Consider the following 15,944-nt stretch of genomic DNA (forward strand, 5'->3'; position numbering starts at 1 on the left):
AAGCAAGGTCGGACGTAGCAGAAGGTCGGGGCAGGCAGCAAGGATCGTAGTCAGGGGCAACGGCAGAAGGTCTGGAAACACTGGCAAGGGACACACAAGGAACGCTTTCACTGGCACTAAGGCAACAAGATCCGGCAAGGGAGTGCAAGGGAAGTGAGGTAATATAGGGAGTGCACAGGTGATAACTCTAATTGGAACCACTGCGCCAATCAGCGGCGCAGTGGCCCTTTAAATCGCAGAGACCCGGCGCGCGCGCGCCCTAGGGAGCGGGGCCGCGCGCGCCGGGACAGAACAGACGGGGAGCGAGTCAGGTAGGAGAGCCGGGGTGCGCATCGCGAGCGGGCGCTACCCGCATCGCGAATCGCATCCCGGCTAGCAGCAGGATCGCAGCGCCCCGGGTCAGAGGACGTGACCGGGGCGCTGCAGCGGAGGAGGTGAAGCGAGCGCTCCGGGGAGGAGCGGGAACCCGGAGCGCTCGGCGTAACAACAGTGATGTCACAGTACAGGGATAATACAAACAGTGATGTCACAGTACAGGATTAATACACACAGTGATGTCACAGTACAGGTATTATATACAGTGATGTCACAGTACAGGATTAATACACACAGTGATGTCACAGTACAGGTATTATATACAGTAATGTCACAGTACAGGGATAATACATATAGTGATGTCACAGTACAGGGATGATACACACAATGATGTCACAGTACAGGGATAATACACACAGTGATGTCACAGTACAGGATTAATACACACAGTGATGTCACAGTACAGGTATTATACACAGTGATGTCACAGTACAGGGATAATATACACAGTGACGTCACAGTACAGGGATAATACACAGTGATGTCACAGTACAGGGATAATACACACAGTGAAATCACAGTACAGGGATAATACACACAGTGATGTCACAGTACAGGGATAATACACACAGTGATGTCACAGTGCACGATTAATACACACAGTGATGTCACAGTACAGGTATTATACACAGTGATGTCACAGTACAGGGATAATATACACAGTGAAGTCACAGTACAGGGATAATACACACAGTGAAGTCACAGTACAGGGATAATACACAGTGATGTCACAGTACAGGGATAATACACACAGTGATGTCTCCATACAGAGATAATACACACAGTGATGTCACAGTACAGGGATAATACACACTGTGATGTCACAGTACAGGGATAATATACACAATGATGTCACAATACAGGGATAATACACATATTGATGTCACAGCACAGGGATAATACACACAGTGAAGTCACAGTACAGGGATAATACACACAGTGAAGCCACAGTACAGGGATAATACACACAGTGATGTCACAGTACAGGGATAATACACACTGTGATGTCACAGTACAGGGATAATATACACAGTGATGTCACAGTACAGGGATAATACACATATTGATGTCACAGCACAGGGATAATACACACAGTGATGTCACAGTACAGGGATAATACACACAGTGATGTCGCAGTACAGGGATAATACACACAGTGATGTCACAGTACAGGGATAATACACACAGTGATGTCACAGTACAGGGATAGTACACACAGTGATGTCACAGTACAGGGATAATACACACAATGATGTCACAGTACAGGGATAATACACAGTGATGTCACAGTACAGGGATAATATACAGTGATGTCACAGTACAGGGATAACACACACAGTGATGTCACAGTACAGTGATAATACACACAGTGATGTCACAGTACAGGGATAATACACACAGTGATGTCACAGTACAGGGATAATACACACAGTGATGTCACAGTACAGGGATAATACACAGTGATGTCACAGTACAGGGATAATACACAGTGATGTCACAGTACAGGGATAACACACACAGTGATGTCACAGTACAGTGATAATATACACAGTGATGTCACAGTACTGGGATAATACACACAATGATGTCACAGTACAGGGATAATACACAAAGTAAAGGGATAATACACAGTGATGTCACAGTACAGGGATAATATACACAGTGATATCACAGTACAGGGATAATATACACAGTAATGTCACAGTACAGGGATAATACACACAGTGATGTCACAGTACAGGGATAATACACACAGTGATGTTACAGTACGGAGATAATATACAAAGTGATGTTACAGTACAGAGATAACATACAGTGATGTCACAGTACAGGGATAATACACACAGTGATGTCACAGTACAGGGATAATACACACAGTGATGTTACAGTACAGAGATAATACACACAGTGATGTCACAGTACAGGGATAATATACACAGTGATGTCATGGTTCAGAGATAATAGACACAGTGATGTCACAGTACAAAGATAATATACAAAGTGATGTCACAGTACAAAGATAACATAAAGTGATGTGACAGTACAGGGATAATACACACAGTGATGTTACAGTACAGGGATAATACACACAGTGATGTGACAGTACAGGGATAATACACAGTGATGTCACAGTACAGGGATAATATACACAGTTATGTCACAGTACAGGGATAATACACACAGTGATGTCACAGTACAGGGATAATACACACAGTGATGTCACGGTTCAGAGATAATAGAGACAGTGATGTCACAGTACAGGGATAATACACACAGTGATGTCACAGTACAAAGATAATATACAAAGTGATGTCAAAGTACAGAGATAATATACACAGTTATGTCACAGTACAGGGATAATACACACAGTGATGTCACGGTTCAGAGATAATAGAGACAGTGATGTCACAGTACAGGGATAATATACCCAGTGATGTCACAGTACAGGGATAATACACACAGTGATGTTACAGTACAACGATAATATACAAAGTGATGTGACAGTACAGGGATAATGAGCACAGTGATGTAACAGTACAGGGATAATACACACAGTGATGTCACAGTACAGGGATAATATACCCAGTGATGTCACAGTACAGGGATAATACACACAGTGATGTCACATTCCAAAATAATATACAAAGTGATGTGACAGTACAGGGACAATGAGCACAGTGATGTCACAGTACAGGGATAACCCTCACAGTGATGTCACAGTACAGGGATAATATACCCAGTGATGTCACAGTACAGGGATAATACACAGTGATGTTACAGTACAAAGATAATATACACAGTGATGTGACAGTACATGGATAATATACACAGTGATGTCACAGTACAGGGATAATACACAGTGATGTCACAGTACAGGGATAATACACACAGTGATAATACACACAGTGATGTGACAGTACAGGAATAATGAGCACAGTAATGTCACAGTACAGGGATAATACACACAGTGATGTCACAGTACAGGGATAATACACACAGTGATGTTACAGTACAGAGATAATACACACAGTGATGTCACAGTACAGGGATAATATACACAGTGATGTCATGGTTCAGAGATAATAGACACAGTGATCTCACAGTACAAAGATAATATACAAAGTGATGTCACAGTACAAAGATAACATAAAGTGATGTCACAGTACAGGGATAATACACACAGTGATGTTACAGTACAGGGATAATACACACAGTGATGTGACAGTACAGGGATAATACACAGTGATGTCACAGTACAGGGATAATATACACAGTTATGTCACAGTACAGGGATAATACACACAGTGATGTCACAGTACAAAGATAATATACAAAGTGATGTCAAAGTACAGAGATAACATACAGTGATGTCACAGTACAGGGATAATATACCCAGTGATGTCACAGTACAGGGATAATACACACAGTGATGTTACAGTACAAAGATAATATACAAAGTGATGTGACAGTACAGGGATAATGAGCACAGTGATGTAACAGTACAGGGATAATACACACAGTGATGTCACATTCCAAAATAATATACAAAGTGATGTGACAGTACAGGGACAATGAGCACAGTGATGTCACAGTACAGGGATAACCCTCACAGTGATGTCACAGTACAGTGATAATATACCCAGTGATGTCACAGTACAGGGATAATACACAGTGATGTTACAGTACAAAGATAATATACACAGTGATGTGACAGTACATGGATAATATACACAGTGATGTCACAGTACAGGGATAATACACAGTGATGTCACAGTACAGGGATAATACACACAGTGATAATACACACAGTGATGTGACAGTACAGGAATAATGAGCACAGTAATGTCACAGTACAGGGATAATACACACAGTGATGTCACAGTACAGGGATAATATACACAGTGATGTCACAGTACAGGGATAATATACACAGTGATAATACACACAGTGATGTGACAGTACGGGAATAATGAGCACAGTAATATCACAGTACAGGGATAATACACACAGTGATGTCACAGTACAGGGATAATACACACGGTGATGTCACAGTAAAGGGATAATATACACAGTGATGTCACAGTACAGGCATAATACACAGTAATGTCACAGTACAGGGATAATACACACAGTGATGTCACAGTACAGGGATAATACACACAGTGATGTCACAGTACAGGGATAATAAACACAGTAATGTCACAGTACAGGGATAATACACACAATGATGTCACAGTACAGGGATAATACACACAATGATGTCACAGTACAGGGATAATGTACACAGTGATGTCACAGTACAGGGATAATACACACAGTGATGTCACAGTACAGGGATAATACACAGTGATGTTACAGTACAGGGATAATGTACACAATGATGTCACAGTACAGGGATAATATACACAGTGATGTCACAGTACAGGGATAATATACACAGTGATAATACACACAGTGATGTCACAGTACGGGAATAATAAGCTCAGTAATATCACAGTACAGGGATAATATACACAGTGATGTCACAGTACAGGGATAATACACACAGTGATGTCACAGTACAGGGATAATATACACAGTGATGTCACAGTACAGGCATAATACACAGTAATGTCACAGTACAGGGATAATACACACAGTGATGTCACAGTACAGGGATAATACACACAGTGATGTCACAGTACAGGGATAATATACACAGTAATGTCACAGTACAGGGATAATACACACAATGATGTCACAGTACAGGGATAATACACACAATGATGTCACAGTACAGGGATAATGTACACAGTGATGTCACAGTACAGGGATAATACACACAGTGATGTCACAGTACAGGGATAATACACACAATGATGTCACAGTACAGGGATAATACACACAATGATGTCACAGTACAGGGATAATATAGACAGTGATGTCACAGTACAGGGATAATACACACAATGATGTCACAGTACAGGGATAATATACACAGTGATGTCACAGTACAGGGATAATACACAGTGATGTCACAGTACAGGGATAATGTACACAATGATGTCACAGTACAGGGATAATATACACAGTGATAATACACACAGTGATGTGACAGTACGGGAATAATAAGCACAGTAATATCACAGTACAGGGATAATATACACAGTGATGTCACAGTACAGGGATAATACACACAGTGATGTCACAGTACAGTGATAATATACACAGTGATGTCACAGTACAGGCATAATACACAGTAATGTCACAGTACAGGGATAATACACACAGTGATGTCACAGTACAGGGATAATACACACAGTGATGTCACAGTACAGGGATAATATAGACAGTGATGTCACAGTACAGGGATAATACAGACAATGATGTCATAGTACAGGGATAATATACACAGTGATGTCACAGTACAGGCATAATACACAATAATGTCACAGTACAGGGATAATACACACAGTGATGTCACAGTACAGGGATAATACACACAGTGATGTCACAGTACAGGGATAATATACACAGTAATGTCACAGTACAGGGATAATACACACAATGATGTCACAGTACAGGGATAATACACACAATGATGTCACAGTACAGGGATAATGTACACAGTGATGTCACAGTACAGGGATAATACACACAGTGATGTCACAGTACAGGGATAATACACACAATGATGTCACAGTACAGGGATAATACACACAATGATGTCACAGTACAGGGATAATATAGACAGTGATGTCACAGTACAGGGATAATACAGACAATGATGTCACAGTACAGGGATAATATACACAGTGATGTCACAGTACAGGGATAATACACACAATGATGTCACAGTACAGGGATAATACACACAGTGATGTGACAGTACAGGGATAATACACACAATGATGTCACAGTACAGGGATAACCCTCACAGTGATGTGACAGTACAGGGATAATACACACAGTGATGTGACAGTACAGGGATAATACACACAGTGATGTCACAGTACAGGGATAATACACACAAAGATGTCACAGTACAGAGATAACATACAGTGATGTGACAGTACAGGGATAATACACAGTGATGTCACAGTACAGGGATAATACACAGTGATGCCACAGTACAGAGATAATGAGCACAGAGATGTGACAGTACAGGGATAATACACACAGTGATGTGACAGTACGGGGATAATGAGCACAGTGATGTCACAGTACAGGGATAACTCTCACAGTGATGTCACAGTACAGGGATAATATACACAGTGATGTCACAGTACAGGGATAACCCTCACAGTGATGTCACAGTACAGGGATAACCCTCACAGTGATGTCACAGTACAGGGATAATATACACAGTGATGTCACAGTACAGGGATATCCCTCACAGTGATGTCACAGTACAGGGATAACCCTCACAGTGATGTCACAGTACAGGGATAATATACACAGTGATGTCACAGTACAGGGATATCCCTCACAGTGATGTCACAGTACAGGGATAACCCTCACAGTGATGTCACAGTAAAGGGATAACCCTCACAGTACATCACATCCCTGCTCCACAGCCTCCTCCACCATAACCGCAGCGGGCAGTCTATATCACATCATGTGACTAGAAAGGGCCTCGAGAGATAGCCACGCCCATAGCTGCTTCTCGCGTCTCCTAGTAAAGTGGAGCGGCCCTATCCACGCCCCCGGCGCACAAGCCCCACCTCCCAGAGTTGGCGTAGCGTCTGCCCAGCGGAAGTGACGGTAGAGGGAGCGAAGCACTTCCTGTGTAGGCAGTCGGTGAAGAGGTTGGCGGAGGTGGAGCGGTTGGGGTGAATAGCGCCGCCTACCACCGGGAGCTTGCGGCGTAGCTGGGTTTGGGACAGGTTTGTCCCGGTTAGGTGAGCCTGACAATGGGGTTTGGTTAAGGTACATAATATACCAGGGAAACATATTGGGGGAGGGGTGGCTGGGGGAGAAAACTGGGGAGGGGGGGGGGGGTCACATAGATGTAAGGGTTAAGTCCTAGGTGGGGGCGGTTGAGGTCCGGGGATGGGGTGTATGAGGGGTAGAGCTGTGCCTGCGCTGCTCTGTGTCCCCTGGGTAGGCTCCATGTATTAATATCACTGTGAAGTCTATGGCACAACTTACCAGAAGGAGGGTGGTAGTGGTGGCAGTGGTGGCAGGCCTGGTACAGCAGAGTGCCAGGGTACAGTGCTCACTATGCAGTAAATATGTGATTGACTTCTAGGTCAGTGAGTCACCTGATTTCCATTGAAGTCAACAGCAATGTTAGTAACTTCAGTAAAGTTTTGGATGGTGCAAAGGTAGGAGCGAGGCGCCGGTTATGATGGGTGACACAGACCCCTGCGGTTGGATTCCCTACAGCAGTCATTTCCAAGCTGGTTCAAAACTACATCTCCTACCGTGCTGCTGGGAGTTGTAGTATTGCCACAGCTTGGAAATCACTGCTGTACAGAATCATAGCTGGTGATTGGACAATGGCTGCGGGGTATGCTGGGATTGGTAGTTATGCAACAGCTCGAGAGTGGCTAAATGGAAATCGCTGCTATACATAGATGGTGGTTTATAGGCCAGTGCTTCCCACTGGTGAGACCCCCTAGCTCAGTGTTTCCCAACCAGGGTGCCTCCAGCTGTTGCAAAGCTACAACTCCCAGCATGCCCAGACAGCCGTTGGCTGTCCGGGCATGCTGGGAGTTGTAGTTTTGCAACAGCTGGAGGCACCCTGGTTGGGAAACACTGCCCTAGTTGTTGATAAGGAACAAAAGGGGAGGCAGTTGTCACAGAAGTGACTATAAGCTGCACAGTCTTTTCCTTGGCTGCAAGAATCAGATATAACATAATTTCTCTTTTTCTACTTCATAGAAAATGTCCTTTCATAGCCTGCATGCACAATGGCTGCAACTCAGCGGCTGTGCACAGATGGAACGTACTGCATGTGTGATCTGCTGTGATAATTGTCGAGCTCTGTAGCTGCACAACAGCAGCACATGGTTGACTTGGGCTGTGACACGGTTTTCTACTTAACAGGGTTATCCAATGTTTTAAAAATAAAAAATGTGCTGGGGTGGGGGAAATTAAAGGGGTACTCCAGTGGAAAACATTTTTTTTTTTAAATCAACTGGTGGCAGAAAGTTAAACAGATTTGTAAATTACTTCTATTTAAAAATATTAATTCTTCCAGTACTTATCAGCTGCTGTATGCTCCACAGGAAGTTCTTTTTTCCTTTTGAATTTCCTTTCGGTCTGACACAATGCTCTCTGCTGACACCTCTGTCCATTTTAGGAACTTTCCTGAGCAGGATAGGTTTGCTATGGGGATTTGCTCCTACTCTGGACAGTTCCTGACATGGACAGAGGTGTCAACAGAGAGCACTGTGGTCAGACAGAAAGGATATTCAAAAAGAAAAGAACTTCTACTGTAGTATAAAGCAGCTGATAAGTACTGGAAGGGTTAAGATTTTTTAAATAGAAGTAATTTACAAATCTTTTTAACTTTCTGGCACCAGTTGCATACTTCCCCCTAGTCCTTTCTACTCCATGCTTTCAAGGTGAGTGCTCAATGCAGCACCTGCCTGCTCAGCCAATCACTGGCCAAGAAACTACCCCGATGTAGTCAGTGATTAACAGAGTGGCAGGTCCTTCAATTGATGGGTGAGTCGGGACACTGCTGTTACCAGCAATTGGATGCGCCAGCCGATACTGCATCCAGATCTCCCATTGGAAGCAGGGAGTGGAAAGGGGAGTGGGGACTAGACTGATTAGAAAAGTAGTTTTTTTTTAATTTTTTTTTTATATATCATATTTCCTCTCTGCCCCAAGCACCATATTAGTTTTTATAAAAGTGGGTAACCCGTTTTAAGGGTATGTTCATATGTTAATCTTCTGCCAGTTTCACTACCATTCAATTCAGTGGGTCCGCAGTCAATTTGCAAATTTGTCACTCGCACATTGACGTGAATGGTAGTGAAACTCTCAGCGGAGTTATTAATGTGTGAACGTACTCTTAAAGGAAATCTGTCACCTCCATTAACCTGACGGTACCGACAGGTAGTGCAGGTGACACTGACAACGGTACGTAAATTGTTCCGTTCCGTGGGGGTGATCTTCGGTAATCTTGTCTGTTAGCTACAGCTCTGGGCACCCGGCAAGTACCGTTGTCATCAATGTCACTTGCACTACCTGTCGGTACCTATCGGTTTCCTTTAAATGGGTTATCCAGGTTTTAAGCTTTCCTTATAGTACCTGTGATGGCAAATTATGTGCTTTAAAGGGGTATTCCGGGCAAAAACATCTTATCCCCTATCCAAAGGATAGGGGATAAGATATCTGATCACGGGGGGCCTGCTGCTGGGACCCCCGAGATCTCCCTGCAGCACCCGCATTCTATGCAGGGCTGTGTCTCCAGTTTTGGAAACCTTCGTGTTTCCAGGACTGGGGACCTGGCGTCACACCACCTCCATTCATGGCAATCCACACCACACATTAGGCAAGTTAATGAAAAGGTAATAAAAACTGGATAACACCTTTTTAAGGGGGTACTCAGACCCTAGACATCTTATCCACAGGATAGGGGATAAGATGTCTAATTTTGGGGTTCCGGACACTATCCGATCTCAAAGTGCCGGTTTGGGGTGGCTGTGGTCGTGCAGTCCTGTCCCTTCCATTCATGTCTAAATGTTCAGAATGCCAGGGTGCTGGGCTGCAGATTGCAGGGGCCCCATATGGTGGGAACGCACCCTTAAAGTGGCCATTTGACTAGTTTCTACCAGGATCCATTTTCTTAACCAATAGAAACTGGAGTCTGTCTCATTTGTCCTGCCAAAAAAACTGGATCCTACTAGGGCTGCTTTTTTTGTATAATTCATGGTTGACTTTAACACCTCTAAATAAGGCTAGGTACACATCTGCATCTAAGCACAGTCTCAGACTCCGCTTTTGACATAAAAAAGTGTCTGACTGTCCTTTGCGCATGATTTGAGCGGAGAAAAAAGTACTTCTTATGGAGCTCTGACACAGATGTAAACCTAGAGGCAAATTAAAGATTTTTGAAACCAATAAAAGATGATCATGACAGTTTATCTTAAAAAGCTTCTGTTATTCTGTAAGAAAGACAAGAAAAAGACAAAACATTTTAACAGGATGCAAAAAAATGTGTTGTGAACCTAGCCTGGTGTGCATTCCCATGAACAAGTCTTAGGGTAAATTTACACGCAGCTGCTTTGTTGTTGACACTTGTTAGGCGCTGTTCACACTACAAAGAATGCGGATTGCTACTTTCCCTGCACATCCATTGATTTCATTGGGTTTTGCAGTGCTTAGTTTATTACCTGTGTGAACGTATCCTTACTGTTACATTTATTTTGTGTATTGAGCCCATCATGCTTTCTTATTGTTTGTGTTTAGCATAGTTTGCATATAGACATTGATGTGACTGGTGATTTGGATTCAGAATGGGTCTATCTGACAAGATGGGCACAGAGGGCAGATTAAATGCCAGCCTATGCATTCAAGAACCGATTGTGCGGTAAAATTGGATATCGCCACTTTTTAAGGGCATGTGTAGATCATGTATTTTTTTTGCGTTTGAAAAAAATTCCATTGTAGATCCATAATAACACGTGGCATATCCTCTACTTAAAAAAATGACTTCAAATCTGTGCTGGAAAAAGCTGCACCATATAAACATAATTTTTTTTTTATCCTTTAGGGTACGTTCACACGTACAGGATCCTGTGAAGATTTGATGCTCAGGATTTGTAACTACCGATTAGAAGCTGTGCTCAGTCATTTAGTTTACATTGAAATCTGCAGCAGAAAATCCCACGCATCAAATCTGCGTATGTGTGAACTAGGGATCGACCGATATCGATTTTTTTTTTAGGGCCGATACCGATAATCTGTGGCGGTTAAGGCCGATAGCTGATAATTTATACCGATATTCCAGTATAAATTATCAGCTATTTCTCCTACCACCCCCTGAAGCCGCTGCAGATCATTGATATAAAGCGGATACTTTGAATCAATGAACTATAGCGGCTTTTGCGGTGCCAGAGACCGCCGCCGCCGCTTGATTCTCTCCCCCTGCCTGTATAATACCCCCTGACTTATAATACCCCCTGTCCTGTGCCCCTCATATATAATGCCCCCTGTCCTGTGCCCCTCACATATAATGCCCCCTGAGGGTGCAGAACAGGGGGCATTATATGTGAGGGGCACAGGACATGGGGCATTATATATGAGGGGCACATGTCAGGGGCATTGTATGTGAGGAACACAGGACATGGGGCATTATATGTGGGGGTCACAGGACAGGGGGTATTATGTATGAGGGGCACATGACGGGGGTATTATATGTGGGGGCACATGACAGCCCACCCCTGTCATGTGCCCATATAATGCCCCCTTGACTTATAATACCCCCTGTCCTGTGCCCCTCACATATATTGCCCCCTGTCCTGTCCCCTCAGGTGGCATTATATGTGAGGGGCAAAGGACATGGGGCATTATATGTGAGGGGCACTGGACAGAGGGTATTATAAGTCAGGGAGACATTATATGGGCACATGACAGGGGGGGCTGTCATGTGCCCCCACATATAATCCCCCCTGTCCTGTGTTCCTCACATATAATACCCCCCTGATACGTGCCCCTCACTTATAATACAGCGCCCGAGCAGTGCTCACCTCACACGCTGCTACGTTCTTGTACTGTGAGGGAGAGCTGCAGGGACGTGATCTCCGGGTTCCGGCACGATGATATGATGGCATCATGCCGGCCTGACGTTGATGGTGTCCCCGCGGCTCACTCCCACTGCAAGAATCGAGCAGCGTGAGAAAGGTAAGGGAGTGGAGGAGAGGGACAGCTGACAGCTTCCTCTCCACCATGCTGTCAGGCAATTGCGCCACACGGCAAAACAAGGCGTGCACACGAATCGCGGGACTTCAGTCCCGGCCTGAAGTTCAGGGCCGGGACTGAAGTCCCGCGATTCGTGCGCACGCCTTGTTTTGCGCATTATCAGCATTATCGGCAGGTTAGAAGCCGATACCGATAACAGGGAAAAACTTTAATATCGGCCGATAATATCGGCCGTGCCGATAATCGGTCGAACCCTAGTGTGAACGTACCCTTAAAGGTTTACTTCGGCGCTAAACATCTTATCCCCTATTAAAAGGATAGGGGATAAGATGTTAGATCGCAGGGATCCTGCTGCTGGGGACCCTGCGATCTCTTCTGCAGCACCCCCGTTTTTCAGCTGCACAGAGCGAGGATCTCTCTGTGGCTGATGACAGGCGATGCAGGGGACGGAGTATTGTGATGTCACGGCTCTGCACCCTCGTGACGTCACACTCCCTCCCATAGACTTGCATTGAGGGGACAGAGCCGTGACATTACGATACTCCGTCCCCTGCACTGCCTGTCATCCTCGCTCTGTACAGCTGAAAACGAGGGTTCTGCAGGAGAGATCGCAGGATCCCCGCGATCTAACATCTTATCCCCTATCCTTTTGATAGGGGATAAGATGTTTAGCACCAGAGTACCCCTTTAAACTCTTTTAGTGAGCCATATGACGTGTGGACATTCAGTTTACTATGCATGAGTTTTATATGAAAATGTTATATTACCCCCTCATAGTTCAAAGCGTTGCTGTCATGAAAACCACTTTTGTCAAATGTCAAAATTTGTTGATCACACCTACTTCCCCTAATAGTTAAAGGGGTACTCTGGTGAAAACCTTTTTTCTTTTAAATCAACTGTTGTCAGAAAGTTAAACATATTTGTAAATTACTTCTATCGAAAAATCTTAATCCTTCCAGTACTTATTAGCTGATGAATAGTACAGAGGAAATTCTTTTCTTTTTGGAATTCTCTCTGATGACATCACGAGCACAGTGCTCTTGGCTGACGTCATGATAATAATAATAAATCTTTATTTATTGTTGTCCTTAGTGGGATTTGAACCCAAGTCCCCAGCACTGCAAGGCAGCAGTGCTAACCACTGAGCCACCATGCTGCCCTTAGCATACATCTGCTATGCACGGTTGCTAAAATGGACAGAGATGTCAGCAGAGAGAACTGTGTTCGTGATGTCATCAGTGTTCCAAAAAGAAAGGGATTTCATCTGTAGCATTCAGCAGCTAATAAGTACTGGAAGGATTAAGATTTTTCAATAGAAGTAATTTACAAATATGTTTAACTTTCTGGCACCAGTTGATTTAAAAGAAAAAAGGTTTTCACCGTAGTACCCCTTTTAAAGGACAACTGTAGTGGTACACACTTATATATGCCTGTGCCTCAAAAATAAACAAAATAAACACATACATACCTTCCTACGAGCCCCCGTTGGTCCGGCAGTGCTGACGTAATTCCGCTTCCTGGGGACGGGGACGCCGCAGTAGCGATGTCCCGCCCCGGCCTGTGATAGGCTGAGCGGACTGTCATGTAAGAAGCTGGCCAGAGCTCCTTACATGACAGTGGGCTCAGCCGATCACCGACTGGGGCGGGACATCGATACGGCCGGTGATACGCTGACGGCTCTGCGGCGTCCCCGTCCTCAGGAAGTGGAATGACGTCTGCACTGCCGGACCGTGAGGTCTGTGCCGGACCAACGGGGGCTTGTAGGAAGGTATGTATGAGTTTATTTTGTTTGTTTTTTGAGTCCCGGGCACGGGAATATATAAATGTGTACCACTACAGTTGTCCTTTAATGATCGGTGCGCTCAACATCTTTTGACAAATCTGATCGGCATGTCACAAGTTGTTTCTAATGACAGTAATGCTTTCAAGTTTCACCTATTAATGTGAGATCCATATAAACCTTGCTGGAGATGCTGTATGAAGGCATCATTCTCCCCATCGCAGTGACTGAGAGCTGTCAGTTTGATGGTGTGGGCAGAGCTGTATTTGATTTATCGTTGCATTGTGGGAGTTTCATATGTACATGGCTACTTGCTTTGCCTTTAGAGAGGATGAGAATATGTATAAGCACTTGACATTTTTTCCCTATGTTGGTGGGCATTAACAATATATGTCCGTATAGAGCAGTGGTCTTCAACCTGCGGACCTCCAGATGTTGCAAAACTACAACTCCCAGCATGCCCGGACAGCCGTTGGCTGTCCGGGCATGCTGGGAGTTGTAGTTTTGCAACATCTGGAGGTCTGCAGGTTGAAGACCACTGGTATAGAGCGTATTCCTAGAACCAATAATACACATTTTCTGGAGTGGAAATATTTGTTTGTGTATTTTTAGTTATTGCTGTGAGGACGGGTGCCTAATCTAAGGTGAGGGGGTTCATGGCCCCTCTCCTAGGTTGTGCTTCAGGCTCTGGTGAGCCATTATTTTATTGGTTTTAATATGTCCTTGTTATATGTTCACAGTGTATTCACAGGATTGTTTTACACTTTTTTTTTTTTTCTTTTGTAATAAAACTTATACAGATTATATTTTGGTGTGCTACTATATTTCAGTGATGCTTTTTTTATCTTGAACATAATGTGTTCAGACCCCCACATATTTGTTAGAAGGATCAGGGAGAAGCACTAGGGTATGTGCTGCTCTTCCCTTGATGCTGCAGAGAAGCGCTAAGAGTGCTTCTCCCTGTCATTCAAAGATAGATTTTATTATAATAAAACAGGAAAAAAACTAAATAGAGGTACAGTGTCTCCAGTGCAATGAACTATCAAACAGTTGTAAATAGCAGTGAGTTATTTTATGCCATTTATACCGGTGGAAAGGCAGTGGAACCTTAAAGGCCCTATTATCTAGGGCTGGGCGGTATACAGGTTCATACCGAATACCGAAATTTTTGTGCTGCACGATATGAATTTTAACCCATACCGCAATACTGGTTGGGCCCCTCACCCTCGGGAATGAATGAATGATCAGCCCAGCACTTCGCTGTCCCCATCGGGGTACTAATCTCATGCCCCCCGCAAGTGCTGTCCTCGTCATCCTCCTGTTTGTTGCGGCCGCCGGCGCTGACACTCTATACCAGTGGTCTTCAACCTCCAGATGTTGGCTGTCTGGGCTTGCTGGGAGTTGTAGTTTTGCAACATTTGGAGGTCTTCAGGTTGAAGACCACTGCTCTATACTGTATCCCTATGCCTGGGCTGCAAAAGGTAAACAAAATAAACTTTAACTCCCCTTCCCCATCGGTCCGGACCAGCTTTCTAGGGAATGGAACTTTGGAAAGCCGTCAGCCTATCTTCTTACATGACAGTGGGCTCACCAGCTTAGGCGGAACATCGCTGCGGCTGGTGATAGGCTGACGGCTGTCCGACGTTCACGTGCCCAGGAAGAGCGTAAGGCCAACGTAGAAACATACGTTAAAGTTTAGTTTTGTTTACCTTTTGCAGCCCGGGCATAGGGATACAGTATAGAGTGTCAGCGCCGGCGGCCGCAACAAACAGTAGGACGAGGAGGGCAGCGCTTGTGGGTGACGTGAGTAGTACCCCGATGGGGACAGCGCAGCGCTGGGCTAATAATTAATTTTGGGGGGTGGGGAATACCATTATATACCGTGGAACCGCCATAAGTTACAAAAATACTGCGATACACATATTTGGCC

At 44.3% G+C, this 15,944-nt stretch overlaps 1 protein-coding gene across 2 annotated transcripts in view; it reads left to right on the plus strand.

Annotated features, from left to right (window-relative positions):
* Positions 1-7,007: 7,007 nt before the first annotated feature.
* Positions 7,008-15,944, plus strand: part of ARIH2 (ariadne RBR E3 ubiquitin protein ligase 2) — a 42,671-nt gene continuing 33,734 nt past the window's right edge. The window contains exon 1 of one of the 2 annotated variants that reach the window (XM_056524819.1): positions 7,008-7,284. The gene's annotated coding sequence lies outside the window, so the exon portion shown is untranslated. The remainder of the gene's footprint in view (positions 7,285-15,944) is intronic. The other variant, XM_056524818.1, reaches the window with a different exon arrangement.

Source organism: Hyla sarda, chromosome 6 (assembly GCF_029499605.1).
Source record: "Hyla sarda isolate aHylSar1 chromosome 6, aHylSar1.hap1, whole genome shotgun sequence".
Lineage (NCBI taxonomy): Eukaryota > Metazoa > Chordata > Amphibia > Anura > Hylidae > Hyla > Hyla sarda.